The following is an 18292-nucleotide window of genomic DNA, read 5'->3' on the forward strand; positions in this document are numbered from 1 at the left end:
CCACTTTAGTTGTCTTCCGTGGTCTGCCAGGCCTTTTGCTGTTGCTGAGCTTGCCAGCTAATTCCTTCCTTTTCAGGATGTTCCAAACTGTTGTGTTGGCCATTCCCACTGTTTTTGCTATCTCTCTGATGGGTTCATTTTGTTTCCTCAGCCTAATGATGGTCTCCTTCACTCACATGGACACCTCTTTGGACCTCATATTGGGAGTTCCAGTGAACAGCTACCAAATGCAAATGTTAACACTCAGAACCATCTCCATGCCTTTTATCTGCTTGATTGGTCATGGGGTACCCAGGAAACAGGCCACACCTGGCCATGCAGCTGCTTGTCAGCCATTGGTTCCATTACTTATGAGCCACCAACGATGGGGGTGTGTGTATGCCACTGGCTGTCCTTCCTGAATGGTTAGTGCCCCACTTTTGTCAACCCCCTTGAATTACAGCTGAAAGTCTTGACTTCGCTCCCATCTGGGTGTGTTTCCTTTCAACTTCAATGTGGTGGTGTACAGAGGCCACCTGCCAAAACAGTTATCCTTGTTCTAATATTTCTGGCCCTGACTGTATATTGTTTTATTGTTTATGAAGTTGTAATGTCTTTATGCTTTAAATTATGTATCTTTTAAAATATTGTTTTATTGTATTTTATTGTGAAATTAAACATGGAAAGCCCATAACAATAATAAATTCATTATTGTGAATTTTTACAAAACAAAACATTACAAAACCTAAAAAAAAAATAGAATGAAATAAAAATAAAAATACAACATGTTCAAAATCCTCAGTTTCTAACATTACAATATTTGAGGAAAAAAGGGGGGGGGAAGAGTTACACATAAACTCAGTAAAAGCAGACAAAATATCCACCTATAAGTCCATTTGCAAGTTACGCGTATATACCACTCTTTCAAATGTTGCTAGAGTTGTTAAGTCTTCAGTCCACTGCATTATAGGTAGTGAGCTTTTATCCTTCCAATGTCATATTATCAGTCTTTTAGGAACCAAAAGGGAGAGAGAAATCCATTTACGCTGACCATGTGTTACATTCCAAGAAGCAGGTAAGTAGTTTTAAAAAAAAAATTTACATCACTAAATATTAAGAGCTTTCCAATACAAATTTATCTGTACAATAACTTCCTCCCAAGAGGAGGTGGCCACTGGGCATTTCCAAAAAATATGAATAAAAGAAGCATTGACTGCATTATACCTCCAACGAATTGGACAAGCCTTTACTAAAAAGATGTTGTGGCGTCCTGAAACAAGAGCTTTTGCTGACTAAGGCATAATCAAAGATCCATTGAAATGTCTGATACAGATGCCAAAATGGCAGTCCATTGATTAAGCAAAATAGGATGTTCCAATTCCTTGTTCCATTCCTGCTGTAAACCACTTGTGTCATATTTATTCATTGATAAATGTTTATGAACATGAATTGTAGGTCAATACATCTGCTCAGCTTCAATAAGTATTTCCAATAGCGAAGGAGACTCCAAGGTAGTAGGACCGAACCTGGATACCAACAAATGTTTCAATTGCAAATACTGCCATTCCACTGAAGCCGGCAGATCAAATTGGTCTCGCAAAATTGAAAATACCAAAAACTCCAACCAAAATTTCCACTAACCTCCAAAATATCAGGAAACTACAGCTGTACATGCCCTTAAAAGATGCATTATTTAGGCAACATGATTATGGTATAGCATCCTATGCTGCGGTTACTTCCAGCTTGACTGCTCTCTTGGAGCTGGATGGCTGTCAGGGGCAGAGTAGTGGACCTAAGTCCCAGATTTGTCTGTTCACTAATAGATTCATGGAATCTATGCAACAGAATTATGCAACTGAAGCTACCATTCCAAGTTACAAGCGCCCAGCTGGCAACCAGTACCACCCACATTGAATGATAGAGTTGGATGGTTCCTTGAAGGTCAATCTTCTTGCTCTGAAGACAAGAGCTGTAACTTGTGAAAGAAGAATTTTTTCAAGGTTTGAGCAATGGCAGAAGTTCAAGGGATTCAATGGCACTTTGCCAGTCTACACATGGAAGGCTGCAATGCCATACAAAGCCAGGAAAAAACATTGCCACAAATCAGGAATGACATACAATAACAGCTTGGCAACAACATCATTTGCATTCTCTGCAATAATCAAGCAGACAAAGGGTGACAATTCTAGAGAAAAGGGCTAATGTGGAAGCAACCCCAGCCTGGAACCAATAATATGGAATCCTGATATTTTAAAATTCTGTCTGCATGCATTGTATTTTGCAAAAGCAAGATTTTTAAAAAGCTTGATTCCTGTGGCTGAGTGCAGAAATTTACAATAACAACAACAAATACAGTGAGTGAGTCTCTTTCAAGTGCTCCTTACAAAGCCACTGGAAAGTCCAGACTACAGAGTTCTGCTCTGTTAAGCAGCCATATGAGAATCGTGAGCATTTTGAGGCTAGCCAAGAAATAACAGGCAATTTTATATAAGCCAGTAAGGGGCCTTTATTTCCCTAATGTCAGCTTTGGAGTGCAAAATTGGAGGCTATAACCTGCCTCTTTTCAAAAGCTCTTTGTGGAGGAGGCCTCAGTACTGCACCCAGTTACAGACTGCATCAACTTCATTGACAAATTTATTTTCCTTTGAAGTAGTAATCAGCCCCTGGATGTGCTAAATAAGATCATGCAGCTAATCCAAAACCTAACAAAAATCCAAAGAAGCTAGAATAGTCAGACAGATTTCACCTACTGAAAACTGTACATTGCACAGGCTGCATGCCTGGTGCACTCACTGTTTTATGATTTAGGGTGATGTCTATATTGTGATCCCAGTAGTAACGTATGGCTGTGAGAGCTGGACTATAAGGAAGTCTGAGCGCCAAAGAATTGATGCCTTCGAACTGTGGTGCTGGAGAAGACTCTTACGAGTCCCCTGGACTGCAAGGAGGTCAAATCAGTCCATCCTAAAGGAAATCAACCCTGAGTGCTCATTGGAAGGACAGATACTGAAGCTGAAGCTCAAATATTTTGGCCACCTAATGCGAAGAGAAAACTCTCTGGAAAAGACCCTGATGCTGGGAAAGACTGAAGGCAAAAGGAGAAGGGGACAGCAGAGGATGAGATGGCTAGATAGCATCACTGATGCAATGAATATGGACTTGAGCACGCTCCGGGAGAGAGCGGAGGACAGGAAGGCCTGGCGTGCTATGGTCCATGGGGTCACGAAGAGTCGGACATGACTGAACAACTATATTGTGATTCCTTTGTTATTAAAATAAAATAAAAGGTTCTTTGTTCCCAAGGCAAATTCAATCAATTTATTACTTCTCCATAACTCTGCAGAATGATTCGGTTCTGCTGTTTTACAGAGTATACTAGAAACCCCTGCCTTATCAAGGTTTCTGATCATGGGAACTCTATAAAATGTGTTCAGCTGAATGTGCTTACAGACCCTCTTCAAACTTTCACACTCAATGCACAAAGGTCTAACTGATAGCTGGGGGCAGTGGGACACTGGGGACAGCCTTACATGCATGCCCCCACCTCCATACCCCAGTAAGCCCTAGCCACATGCAAGTGCAGGCTTGAATAGGGCTTTAGAGTCTCTGAATAAGTGATTAATTAGGATTAACAAGGATTGGAGGAAAAGCAATTCGTCCAAACTCCACCCCTACTTCAGGACCCATAGTTTCAAACTGGTTAGATCCCTCAAAAACCTACAGCATCCTGGATTCAGAAGAGCAGAATAAGGACCAAGGGATGCAAACCTCATAGAAGGTCCAACCTGAAAAAGGCTCCCACATTTTGCCATTCATTCTCAGCGGGCAAAATGTGCTCTCAGCAATGGTGGAGTTTGGGGGGTGGGGAAGGAAGGGGAGGAGAAAAAGTGGAAAAAAATCACAGGAAACTACACTGTAGGCTATAGAGATCCTAAGGCTAGCTGTGGTCAAAACTCCCATGAACTGCCACATTGCCTCCTTCCAGTAACTCAGAGATGAGGTTGCAATATTCCCAAAGGTATTCTACAACGTAGTCCAGGGGTAGGCAAACCTTTTGGGCCATGGGCACATTTGACAATTTGAGGAAGCTGTCCTGGGCACCACCACAAAATGGCTGCCATGGGAGGCATAACAAAGGACAAGTAACCTGCCCAGAAGACTGAGTACAAGGCAGAGGTGGGGACTGAGCCTCAACACACTAAACAAGCAGAAACCGATTTAACAGCAATCCCAGTTCCTGGTAAGAAAATGTGTTAATTTAAAAAAAGGAAAAGTTTGAGGGGTAGGGCATCTTGGCGAGCATTAAGAAAGGTGCCAGGTGGTGCATTGGTGCCCACGGACACCATGTTGCTTACTCTGGTGTGGTCCAGGCTTTGGGAATTACATTGGGAAGGTAATTGCAAGACCTTGGAATGCTATGCTATCCCATGCTTGTAAAGTTTACAAGCATGGGATATCATTTCTAAGTCTAGAAGGAGATGTTAGAAATGGAGCATTAAAAAAAAGGATGGTAATCAGCAGCAGCTAGCAAGGGAGTGTGGCATGTATTTATTTTATTTATTTATTTATTTCATTTCTATACCGCCCAATAGCCGAAGCTCTCTGTAGAAGGTGGCCCCATCACTTTACTGCAGATGATGCAAGAACAGGAAGTTGCAGCTTTTCATCACAGGAATATAGGAAACTCAACTGCCTTGTACTGAGTCAAACCATCGGTCCATCTAGCACAGTCTTGTCTACACGCACATTCCCCAACCTGGTACCTCCAGATGTTTTAGACATCAACTACCAGCATTCCTGGCCATTCACCATACTGGCTGGGGCTACTGGGAGCTGAAGCCCAAAATATCTCAAGGGCAGATTGGGGAAGGATGGTCTACACTGACTGGCAGAGGCTCTTTGGGGCTTCAAATCGCGGTAGGGGGCATCTGAGTAAGCACTGTGTAATTGTACGGACTGGCTAGGGGTGCCCAATCATTCAAACTATTCCTGCACTGGGCTTACCTAGCTAGTTGGTAGCCATGCTTACACAGTGCCTGTTCTAGGTGACTCTGCCACCACCTCATGCTGCCGACAACAGTAAAGATAAGCACCAGCACCCCCCATCTGTTAGGTCACTTGGATTCCTGCATTGAGCAGGGGGTTGGACTTGATGGTCTTGTAGGCCCCTTCCAACCCTATTATTTCATGATTCTATGGCTCTATGATTCACTTTTAAGTGGCGGTGGCCTCTTCCTCCATGGCAAACCCCCTCAGAATCTACTAATGTGATGGGCAGAAACCCATTAGAGAAGATCTTTCTGGCTCAACCATCCTCTTGTTCAATGCTTGCAAGCCTTTAATGTTTTAAGTTTTATTGTTTTCATTTTAGTTGAAAATTAAGGGATAAAATTGAGTAATGGAGTGTCTGTGGATAGTCACGGCCCATTAACAAAGGTTTTTCTCTTTATGTGTTGTTATGAAGTTTGAATAATTGTCTTGGTGGACACTGAATGCTTAGTATGTGTTTAATTATGAAGAAGCCATCAATCATTTTTTGTGAATGCTATTTTGCAGCAAAGTGGTTTTATTACTGCTATGAGTGTGTTGGCAAGTTTGTGAAGTTTCATTTCAATTATACATATTTTTGTACACTTGGTGTATCATGCAAATTATGAAGCATGCTAACAATGACTGCTTGAGTAATTTTTTTTTCATGTTGCATTTGAGACTGTAGTGTTACATGAAACAAATCTCTCCCATCCTTCCAACCAGAGGTAACTATATTTGGGGCAAATGGGACAGCACCCCCCCCCACCGGTCTCCCACCCACTTGTGGCAGAGAGATCCCCCAACAAACAGGTACATTTACTCCAACGTGCAGCTGACGAGTGCCACGCATGATCTTCTGCTGTCCTCCACCGGCCCCACCAACTCCAATGGACACCAGCTGCCACTGCTTCCAATGGTACCTCTTAAGTAAGGTCCCTCATTTGTCATTTTCTCACTGTATTTACAGATTTCTGGTGCATATTGTGTACTACAAACTGCATATCAGTAGCTGATATGCTTGGAAATTGGCTGTCACAGATTTGCTAGGCTTCCCGAATTCTAAAATCATTAGTTATCCGGGAGCTTGATGTTATGTGACAATGAAAATGTACTCCTAAACAGAAATCTCAAAAATACTCAGTGTTAAGCTGTACATTCTGACCAGAGTTGGCTCCAGTTTAGGCAAGATGAGCAGGCCCACCTCCTTGAGTTGCCACTGTCACACCTGCTCATTGGCTTGCTGTGAGGAGCAGTCACAGGTTGTCATGCAGGCCCACAGGTTTCACCAGTTACCCAGTAATAAGAGCCTACAACAGTTAAAGCTAGTTGAACAGAACATAAGGGAATCAGGACAAGGACTCAGAGGTGCAAGATGTGGGGCAGAAGCAAAGGAGAAAACTCTGAATGCTGGGGGGTGGGGGAGAGAGCCAAATAAGGAAGAGCTGGGCAGAGCAAACCGAAAGGCACAAAGACCAGAAGATAGTAAACCTGGAAAGGCACCTGCTGACTCTTGTAGACAAAGAACTGAAACAGATGCCTGATTACTAAGAGAGACCTTCCAGCACAGAGAGCAGCAAAGGGTCAGATACCCACGGAAAGAAATAAACTCAGTAATTGGTTATCCTGATTCTACCACTACTCACCAGCAGCTTACTCCAACATGTAGAAAGACATTCTGATCCTGCATTCTGACCCATCTCACCCATGGCTATTTATCTGGGTCCTCTATCCACTTATCTCTCTCAGTGAATATTTATCCTGGTCCTGCAAATAGTTACCTGTATCACCTGCAGACATTTAGACTGGTCCTGCAGTCACTTACCTTGCTCAGTGAACCTCCATCCTGGTCCTGCAGTCACTTACCTTGCTCAGTGAACCTCCATCCTGGTCCTGCAGGTACTTACCAGTATCAGCCAGACATTCGTCCTGGTTGTGTAACTACTTAATATTACTCCAGGCCATACTTCCTTATCTGGTGAATACTTACATAGCGAGCTAAGAAGTGTTCTTGATTCTGCAACAGCAGACTATAATGATCTGGTGAGGTAACAAGGATCAACAAAGTTTACTGTGGCTATATTTCTGCGGTTAAGTTATTTTTAGATGGTAGCAGTGGGAAATGACATGTTCCCCTGGATGAAGGAGACACGCCTTTCAAGGACCCATACGCACCTTCTCCCTGTGGGTCCAATTGGCATCACTGCCCAGAAGGAGAGGGTGAGGCTGTTGCTGCTTGCTTCTCCTCGCTCTTGTCACTGCTCGCACACTTCAAGAAGGCAGGTGAGCAGGTAGTCATAGCAAAGAGGAAGAGCAGGGTCAGAGTTCTGGGGGTCTGTAGTGGGCCCCTTGGCTGGCGTGTGGGCCTTGGCAGGTGCCTGATCATTCCAGCCAAGATTCTGAGTAACAAGCAAATCATATTCCAATTTTAATGTTTCAAAAATGCATTCAGTTCATTTCAGTGCAATGAACTGAAGCAGTAGGGTTCCAGACTGTGCGTGCAGTGGAGCCAGGGCTTGCAGATATGCAGCACCAACACTTTTTTCTTAGCAGGGGCACTGACATCATCCAGCCCCATAGAATTCCCTGTTGCCTCTGAGCTTAGCTGCAATTCTCACACTAGCTTGGGGAAAATTAATTTTCCCAGGAACAATGGGAACATTTTGGGGAATGGGAAACAATGGGAAACAGCAGTTCTCTGCTGTAATGCAAAGTATTTTTGCACTGGCTTAGTCTTGCGTGGGCATTTAAGACCCATGCTCCTGCTGGAGATGAAAACTGCTAGAATTGGTTTGTTGATACAGATCAACACAGCTGCCTGGACTTTGGGATTCTCCTTGGGGGTGTGGCCAAGGGGGCTGTCATGATGAGCACCTGCACTTGAAAATTTACCACTCCTCCACCAGGCTTAGTTGAATGCATAATAAAGATTGGGCTGGGGCAGATTTGTCATCTGAAAAGGGCTTATGTGTGGTTGAATAAAAACTGGCTTGCAGGATTGTACCAAAGTCCATCTAGCCCAGCATTCTCTTTCCCCAGCAACCAGCTTTGGAAACTCACAAACAGGAACAGCAGTTGATGCCCATATCCAACTGTTTGCTTCTAACATCTGGTGAGAACTGAAATGTTCTCTGCTTCTGAACATGGAGGTTTCATTTCATTCTGGCTATTGCCCATTTAATAATTCTATCATATATAAACAATATGCCCACAAACTTTAGAATTACAAGTGAGAGTTGTGGGAAGGAGCTTGGCAGGAGTCTGGGGGGAAGGAGTGGCCGGAGTCTGCTCCACCCATGGATCCTGAGTCTGTGTTTGTCTCTGTCCCTGCCCACCAGGTATTTAAGGCGGGGCTGCCAGAGACAGTGCCTCAGTGTTGCACTTGATGTAGCACAGGAGGCTATGTCAAGAGGCTTCTCCAGCGGTCCCTGTATTACGTTAGAACATACTGTGGCCTGCCTCACAGGGCCCTTGCCAAGACCCGTAGCCACCCAGACAGAGAACAAGGAGGCTACTACTGTGGCTGTGCTGATTTTGGTTCCGGAAATACAAACTGTGTAGGAGACAAAGCTGGGAATCCAGGAAGAATCCTGCTGTGCTTTATGGAGAGCAGGCCTTCCCTTGTGAACCTTGTGATTCAGCAGCTCCCCTGCATGTGTGAGTTTTACAATTCTCCTTCATGGGGGAAGGGAGAGGAAGGAGAGTGCAAGCAGGTGGGGGTGGTGTCTCACAGCAATCGTTATTTGTTTACATCAGCTTTGGATTTAACACTGGAAATAGTTAAAGAAATGGTGCTTACCAGAAAGGCATACAGAACTTTGGGAATCATAACTGCTATAGAGAGTGTCCCTTTAAAGTCTAGGAATGTACGAAAGTGACTTACCTTCTCACAAAATTGATTCGTGGTGGGGGGGGAGGCGCTCCATCCCTCCCCCCAAAATTCTAGCCGGGGGGGCGCTCTGTCCCTCCCCCCGAAATTCTGGCCGGGGGGGTGCTCCGTCCCTCCCTCCTGAAATTCTGGCCAGGGGGGGAGGCGCTCCGTCCCTCCCCCCCCCCGAATCCTGGCTGGCCGGGTGCGCAAATGGCGGCAGCCGTAGCCACCGCTGTTTGAGTCCCTGCAGTCAGCCATGATAGGCTACGTAAATGTTTACGTAGCCTATCACGGCTGAGTAAAAAAAAAAAAAAACCGCACGTACACAAATGGCGGCGCCCACGGGCGCCGCCATTTGCGTTCCTTATTTTGGCACGTTGGCTACGTAAACATTTACGTAGACTACGGAGAAAATAAGGGGAACACAAATAGAGTAGATGCAATGCTATTTGCGTTCCCCTTATTTTCGCCATAGTCTACATAAATGTTTACGTAGACTACACGTGCCAAAATAAGGAACGCAAATGGCGGCGCCCGTGGGCGCCGCCATTTGCATACACATGGTTTTTTGTTTTGTTTTTTTACTCAGCCGTGATAGGCTACGTAAACATTTACGTAGCCTATCACTGTGTTTTTTAAAATTTAGCCGTGATAGGCTATGGAGATCTTTACATAGCCTATCACGTTTTTTTGTTTTTGTTTTTTTAAACTTGGAAATGGTGGCGGCGGCAGCCGGTCAGAAGACCCGCCGCCGAGCCGCCACCAGGAGGATTCGCCCAAGGTAAGTCCTGTCCCGGGGGAGGGGCAAGGGGGGGCAGACCGTTTCGCCACTGATTTCGGGGGGCCGAATGCGCTGGCATTCGACCTCCCCAAGATTTGTGGCGAAATTCTCTGACATCCCTACTTTAAACAGCCGAAGAAATCAAACAAAGATTATCCAATTCTTTCCAGTAAGGGAGGAAGACAAGGGGATGGATGATGAAGCTTTACACACATCAAATTCCATCTTAGACTGGTCTGTATGTCTTAAAGTCAGCATTCAAGATCTAAAAGAGGACACATCATCTGTAAATCTTGCATTAGAATTGGCAGCTGCTGAGAATAGAGCATTACATGAGTTAATACAGCCATCTGTAAACAATAATCAGTTGCACAAACTGATGCTGAGACAACTCTCAAAGTTCGCTCGCAGTGACGAAAAAACAAACCAGGAAGAGTCCTCCAATCAGAGTAAGGAAAGGAAAGGTTCCTCCTGTGCAAGCACCGGGTCATTACTGACCCCTAGAGGGACACCGCTTACGCTGGCGTTTTCATCGCAGGGTGGTTTGCCAACAGCCTACCAATTGGAGGCTGGCTCTTTTTATTAATGAAGGATATTGAACATGTTAAACTCTTCCTGTCTGAATGCAATAAACTTCTGACTACACTTGTGGAAGCCTTTAAAAGGGCTGCCCCCAGACTAAAAGAGGAGAGTCAAGGGACGACGCCTAGTAAATATAAATCACAGGCAAATAAGCTAATAGTGAGGAAAAGCAGGATATGCAAAAGTGTGGTTAGAAGGAAAGCAATAAATTAAATAAAAGTAAAAATATTAAAAACGTAAAGGGGGCTTGTTTTAGGGAAATGGATTTTAAGAAACTTTTTAAATTATTAGATAATAATTCCAAACAGATAATAGAACAGACAACTAAGATGGAAATTAAGAATAAAGAAAATAAAAATGATGACACCAGACCCCAGCTTCACAATGCAGAGGAGTCCTCACTACAGCCCCATCCATCCATACTTGCCCAGGACGAGGACTCTAACTTACAGGATCCATGGTCACCTATGCTGTCAGGAATAAAAATATGCCAGAAGAAGTCTTTAAATAACAAGAACTGGAATTTAGTACTGAACTGTAATAAGCGAGTTTTATCCAACTACCCTAAACCTAAAGGGTTTTTAACACAGAAGGAACGTAAGTTACATCTCCTACAAATCTTAGATAGGGCGTTCCCAGGCTTGTTTACCATCTGGGATATGCGGAATATCTGTACTTCAACTAGTTTTGCGCTCGTGCAGTGGTCACCTTTCGAGAGCAAGGTTTAGCCAAAACTGTATAATGGCAAGGGTATATTCTTGGAAAAGGGGATAACAGTCTTAAGATTCTTTGAGAACCAGGCACCCCCACTGGCTATAGTTAGCTATTCTTACACACGAATATAAGGTAATGGAGCTGAGGAAGCTAGTAGCACTCAAGATCTAGTTGATCTGGACACCACTGAGGAGGTCCCCTCCAGCTATAAAAACCTCGAGACTCAAGGGCCGAAGTGCATTGCAAATATTAGTACTCAAGAAGTTAACACCCAAGAAGATCGGCAATTGCTGGGTGAGGGGAAGAAATTGTTAACCAGTGAGGAAAAACTGCTCCTAGACTCCTTTGGTGCCCTGCCTCTAGAAGCACAAAATGAAATTGTGTGGATCTTGGAGGCTCTGAGAATACATCTAATAGATTTGCAGGCAGAACAAGAGGGGTCTATTGATAAAAAAAGGTGTACACTGGGTAGGAGAGGATCTTATCCTGGCAAAACAAAACAATAGCCTGAAGGGAAGGAAGGGAATTGCGCAGGAGAACCCTGAGGTGGAGAGGAGTACCCAGAACTGTCTTATTGTAGCAGAGATTAATCCAATAGGAAATAAAAGCGAGCAAAAATGTACTAGGAGGGACTTAGCTTCTACAATAGCTAACGAAAATTCTGTAATTCCAAAGTTTCCCACCTGGTCTGATATGAGATTTTTAGAAGATGAGGAATTGGCCAAGTCTGAGAGGATACCAATTCCTGTTAACAGACAAATGCTGGCTGTCCAGTGATATCAAATGTCAGCAGGTTGAGTCCCACAATGGACAAAATCAAATATTTGGAAGAGGAGATGGGGGCTTTTGAGAGGGGAATGCAAAAAAACCCCAAAACCGAATGAGAAGCAAGGTCACCACCATGAATTTCAGATTGCCACCTACCCTGGACTACAAACACAGTGCCAACCTAATTCTCAGTTAAGACTTCTGTCCTGGAACATTGCGGGATGGTTGAGTAAAGTATCAGACTCTTCTTTCATAGATTTCATTAATAAATTTGATATTTTATTACTGCAAGAGACCTGGGCTAGGGAGGAGTTAGATCTGAATGGTTTGGCTGTATACTGTCTCCAAGCAGTATCTAGTCACATGGGAGGATGCTCTAAAGGGGGTCTGAGTTTGCTGGTTCCCACTAAACTCAGAACCTCCATTACTAAACTAGTCCATCTGTCTCACCTTGCCACCTCTTTAGTAATTAATCTTATATCAATGGGGCTACTGATAATAAATGTCTATTTGCCCCCACAACAACAAAAACAATCAACTAAGGATAATTGGTCAAAATTGGAGGAGTATATTAATATGATGTCCATCTTGTATCCAGAAGCCTCCGTGATTGTGGCAAGGGACTTTAATGTCCAGATTGAGAATACAAGTCCTCGTCATTTTGCCCATTTTCATGTATTACCACCTGAAATAGAGGAGGCGCACCCATTACCTTAGACAATCCAAAGACACGAGATGCAGTTATGCTGGGATTTGCCTTATGGAAATGGTAAACAGGTTGGATTTAGTTATTTTGAATGGCGGAGTAGAGGGTGATAGGAAAGGTGAATTTACTTTTTTATCTGCTTTGGGTGCTACAATTGATTATTTCTTAGTTTCCTATAATTTGTTAAATTTGGTGTCCAGCTATGAGGTGGGAGAGCACATCGAGAGTGACCATCTACCCTTGGTATTATCTTTAAATCTGAATAACCAGATTGCTTTTGCGGAACAGGAGCCAATGTTAAATCTAGAGGCTGAAGTAAGAGCTTCACATATCAAGTGGTCTGCCAATCTTGATACTGTCATAAGAGAGCTATTGTACTCCGACAGCAGTATCCAATTTTGCAATGCCATTTTAGCAGCAAACTCTTTGGTAACAGTTCTTGATCTGTTTCAGGACCTGATTCTCTCCCTACAAAACTGCTTGAATTATAAAAAAAAACCTCAAGAGCAATATGCCTTCACCAATAAGTCTAAACCCTGGTTTGACCAGGAATGCATTGCCATGAAAAAACCTTTAGCCAAAAAATATAGGGCCTACAGAGAATTGAATTTGACAACACTCCCAACAGAGTGGTTTGTGTTAAAAAGGAGTTATAAAATCTTAATTAAAGAAAAAAAAAGAAACATGCCCAGAAAAAGACATGGCAATGTTTGATAAAAGCATCAAGAACAAATGATACAGCTATATTTTGGAGAATTGTCTCTAAGGACTGGCAGAATACAACAGTTTGTCTGGGTTATCATATTCCAGTTAATGTCTGGGAATCTCACTTTAGAAATATTTATGCAAGAGGTCAATACTGCCAACAGGTGACACAAACTAATATACAGTCAGGGCCAGAAATATTGGAACAAGGATAACTGTTTTGGCAGTTGGCCTCTGTACACCACCACATTGAAGTTGAAAGGAAACACACCCAGATGGGAGCGAAGTCAGGACTTTCAGCTGTAATTCAAGGGGGTTGACAAAAGTGGGGCACTAACCATTCAAGAAGGACAGCCAGTGGCATACACCCACACACACCCATCGTTGGTGGCTCATAAGTAACGGAACGAATGGCTGACAAGCAGCTGCATGGCCAGGTGGGGCTTGTTTCCTGGGTACCCCATGACCAGTCAAACAGATAAAAGGCCTGGAGGTGGTTCTGAGTGTTACATTTGCATTTGGTAGCTGTTCACTGGAACCCCCAACATGAGGTCCAAAGAGGTGTCCATGCGAGTGAAGGAGGCCATCATTAGGCTGAGGAAACAAAATAAACCCATCAGAGAGATAGCAAAAACATTGAGAGTGGCCAACACAACAGTTTGGAACATCCTGAAAAAGAAGGAATTAACTGGCAAGCTCAGCAACAGCAAAAGGCCTGGCAGACCATGGAAGACAACTAAAGTGGATGACCGCAGAATTCTGCTCATGGTGAAGAGGAACCCTTTCACAACATCTAGCCAGGTCAAGAACGCTCTTGCGGAGGTAGGCATGTCATTGTCAACATCTACAGTCAAGAGACGGCTTTATGAATGTAAATACAGAGGCGTCACAACAAGGTGCAAACCACTGGTAATGCTCAAGAACAGACAGGCCAGATTAGCCTTTGCCAGCAAATACCTAAAAAAGCCTGCCCAGTTCTGGAATAAGATTCTTTGGACTGATGAAAACAAGATTAACTTCTACCAGAATGATGGGAAGAGAAAAGTATGGAGAAGGAAAGGAACAGCTCATGATCCAAAGCATACCACATCATCTGTCAAACATGGTGGAGGCAATGTTATGGCATGGGCATCTATGGCTGCCAATGGAACCGGGTCACTGGTGTTTATTGATGACCAGACTACTGATAAAAGCAGCAGGATGAATTCTGAAGCGCATAAGGTTGTACTTTCTGCTCAGATTCAGCCGAATGCTTCCAAACTGATAGGACGCCGCTTCATATTGCAGATGGATAATGACCCAAAACATACAGCAAAAGCTACCCAAGAGTTTCTCAAGGCAAAGAAGTGGGATGTTCTTCACTGGCCAAGTCAGTCACCTGATCTCAACCCAATAGAGTATGCTTTTCACTTCCTGAAGACAAGACTGAAGGCAGAAAGACCCACAAACAAGCAGCAGCTGAGGGCAGCTGCAGGAAAGGCCTGGCAAAGCATCTCAAGGCAGGAAATTCAGCATTTGGTCATGTCCATGGGTTCCAAACTTCAGGCAGTCGTTGACTGCAAAGGATTTTCATCCAGGTATTAAAGGCGACCCTTAAGTATGAAATGATGTTGGGTTGTTCCATTACTTATGAGCCACCAACGATGGGGGTGGGTGTATGCCACTGGCTGTCCTTCCGGAATGGTTAGTGCCCCACTTCTGTCAAACCCCTTGAATTACAGCTGAAAGTCCTGACTTCGCTCCCATCTGGGTGTGTTTCCTTTCAACTTCAATGTGGTGGTATACAGAGGCCCACTGCCAAAACAGTTATCCTTGTTCCAATATTTCTGGCCCTGACTGTAAACAGTTTTCCTGAGTGGCCGCCTGTTTCTATGTCAGAAATTACTAACCTTATCTCTAAGCTCAAATCTGGTAAGGCCCCGGGGGGTGATAGCATTCCATCTGAATTGTTGAAGGCTAATATAGAGTGGTGGGCCCCAGTGTTAGCTGCTTTATTTACCTTCATTGATCATTCAGCATGTATCCCGGAGGACTGGGTGCTTGCTATTATTGTCCCAATTTATAAAAAAGGGAAAATATCAGATCCTGCAAATTATAGACCAATTAGCCTGCTAAGTATTATCAGCAAATTATATGCCAGCCATCTTAATGAAAGATTGCAGAACTGGCTTGAGCAAGGAAATATCCTGGAGGACGAGCAGGCTGGTTTTAGGTCAGGGCGATCTACGGTTGATCAAGGATTGGTTCGTCAACATCTTGTTGAGAAATATTCTTCCAGCAGCGGGGCTCTATATGCAGTCTTCATTGATTTTAAGTCAGCTTTTGACTTCATTTCAAGGGATAGATTATGGGAAAAATTTGAGGCCACAAATATTGATTGGCGGCTGCTAGCACTCATCCGCAGCCTTTATGAAAACACCTGTGTGAGGATAAGATGCAGTCATGCGGGTCATTTATCTGGACCCATACCAACTTTTAATGGAGTTAAACAGGGGTGTATTCTAGCTCCTACCCTGTTTAACTTTTATATTAACTCCTTGGTGAAAGATTTAGCTGAAATAAATTCCCACCCTCCCAAGCGGGCAAGCAGATCTCTATCATACTTTTTTACGCAGATAACGCAGTACTCTTGTCGCTAACAAGTGTTGGCTTGAGATGCCTCCTAAGAGCACTCAATATCTGTTGCAAAAAAGAATGCCTAATAATTAATTACACCAAGTCTAAGGTTGCGGTCTTCACCAAGAGAAGAATCAAACACAGATGGCAGATAAATGAGCACCTATTGAACAGGTTGCAATGTACAGATATCTGGGTGTAACCTTCCATTCATCCAGTTCTTGGAGAACTCAAATAACCAGTGCTACAGATAATGCCCAGAGGAGTGTAAAAGCACTCCTCCACTTTTTTTTAAACCAAAGAGGGACAGCATATCCCATCAGTCATTCAGGTATTTACAGCCAAGGCCATAGCTCAGATGCTGTATGGTTTGCAGATATGTGCTTATGATAATTATGCCCCATTTGAAATCATACAAACTAAATTTTTGAGAGCCATATTTGGAGTCCCAAGTTGTGTGCCCAATGTAATTTTATTATTAGAAGCAGGGCAAATTTCTGTAGAAGGTTGTGCATGGGTTTATAAGATAAATCTTTGATTGAAAATGATTTTCTTTCCTGTGGGATTGGCCCCATTAACTTTAATTGATGCCTTTCAGACAAAATGGATAAGGACATTGAATGAGAACTTACAAAATCTAGGATTCTCCCCTAATGCCCTTGTAGCTCTTGGATACGAAAAAGCCAAAGTTACTATCTGTCAGCGAATTTGGGATATTGAATTGCAAAAGCTTTTAGGTTTGGCCATATTATACCCTGATTTTAGGGACAATGGGAGGGCACTCTTGCCTGCAAATTATTTGTCAAATCTGATTATTCCCAAATTCAGAAAGGCTTTTACATTGGCCAGATTCAACGTTTTGCCATCTGCACTCTTGGAAGGCAGATTTACAAGGGTCCCATATCAAGAACGCTTATGCCCTTGGGAAAGAGGGAAGTGGAGATAGTTGGACACATTTTGTTTTATTGTTCTTTGTATTGTGATCTTTGATGCACTTTTATTATCCCGATTTTACAACAAATCCCTGGCAGATCTGTTTTATCTTATTTATCATATTTTTTATCTTATCAGAATCCCCATGTAACAGCAAAGGTGGCCAGTTTTTGTGCAGCTGCTATCACTTGCTGGAAGGTGTTGACAAAATAATATTATTTTAACATTATTTTAACATTGTAATAATTTTTTTATATTGGGATTGTATGTTTTTAATCATGTTGTCTTGTGGTTATGTGGTCTGACAGCATGAATTTTGTATGTTTGTTATTATTTATGCGCTGGTCTTGGACCAAAATAAAATATTCATTCAAGTGAGAGTTGGGAGGTACTCCAAAGTAAAACTGTGGTCCTATGCCTGCTTACTTGGAAATAAATCCCACTGAAATTTCTGAAATTTATTTTTAAGTACAGACACTGTGAACATCACATAAATCAGGGATGGCAAACCTCCAGCCCACCAGCTTCTTCCCAAGGCTTTGTCCCCTTTCCCAGCAGAAAAAAAGCTCTCTCTCACCTCTGATCAGCAGCTGATAGGAGAGAACAGCTTTTCTCTACTAAGCACTGAAAAGGGGCTCCCTTTTTCAACACTCAGCAGAGAAAACTCTTATTTTCAACCAGCTGCTTATCAGAGATAACTGGTTTTCCCTGTTGAGGAGAAGGGGTGGGGCTTGGTGACAAAGCTGCTTAGTGATTCAGGATGCAATCCTATGGGGATAGGCAGCCACCTATCCAATGCAGGGCAGGAGAAGCGCAGAGGGGATCGTCCACTCTGTGCTTCAGCCACCCTGCATTTGCAGCTAGACAGCCAATTTTGGCTGTCTAGCCACAGGAAGGCAGAGCAGGGGAAGTGGCTGCCGGACAACACAAAGGATGTGTCCTACCCGCATTTCCACCTTCCCCACCCCAGAACACCCCCTGGAACACCCTGTTTTCGCCACTCTGCGCTTTTCTTCGGTGCACAGAGAGCAGGGCCATTCTGAGCTGCCTGCAAGGCAGCGCAAGAGGGGGGGAAGGTCAATTCTCCAGAAACCAGGTTGCCAGATAAAGACATATCCTATGGCTGTCTAGCAGCTGACTAGCAGCCATAGGATTGCTCCCTAAGTCCTGCTTATTTCTGAAGCTTGTCCTGCTTACTTCTGAGTAGACATGCAGAAATTGTCCGGCTTACATGTGGGTAGACATGCTGCCCATGCTTACCTCTGAGTAGACATGCAGAGGTTTAGTATTTTGATGGTCTCTGAAAGTACTGTGTTTCTATGCTGTGCTTGAATCAGATGCTTGCAAAAGGCTCAAGCTTTTGTGAGCACACAAATCAAGCACCTGCAAAAACTTGAACCTTTTCAGGTTGAACATTGGGATGCTCATACATCCATAAGTAAACATGGTGAAGACTTGGCTATAAGTCTTGTACGGTTTGTTTGGATCCATTTCATGTTATACAACCACAGATTCATATGGTGTACTTGGGGACATATGAACAGCCGCCTACAGGTTGGACCCTTGATTAAAACCATCTCTGAGAAGCTGAGATCGCGGTTACAACAAT

This window comes from Heloderma suspectum, chromosome 5 (assembly GCF_057233095.1).
Source record: "Heloderma suspectum isolate Gila_16-S chromosome 5, 16-S_ref, whole genome shotgun sequence".
NCBI lineage: Eukaryota > Metazoa > Chordata > Lepidosauria > Squamata > Helodermatidae > Heloderma > Heloderma suspectum.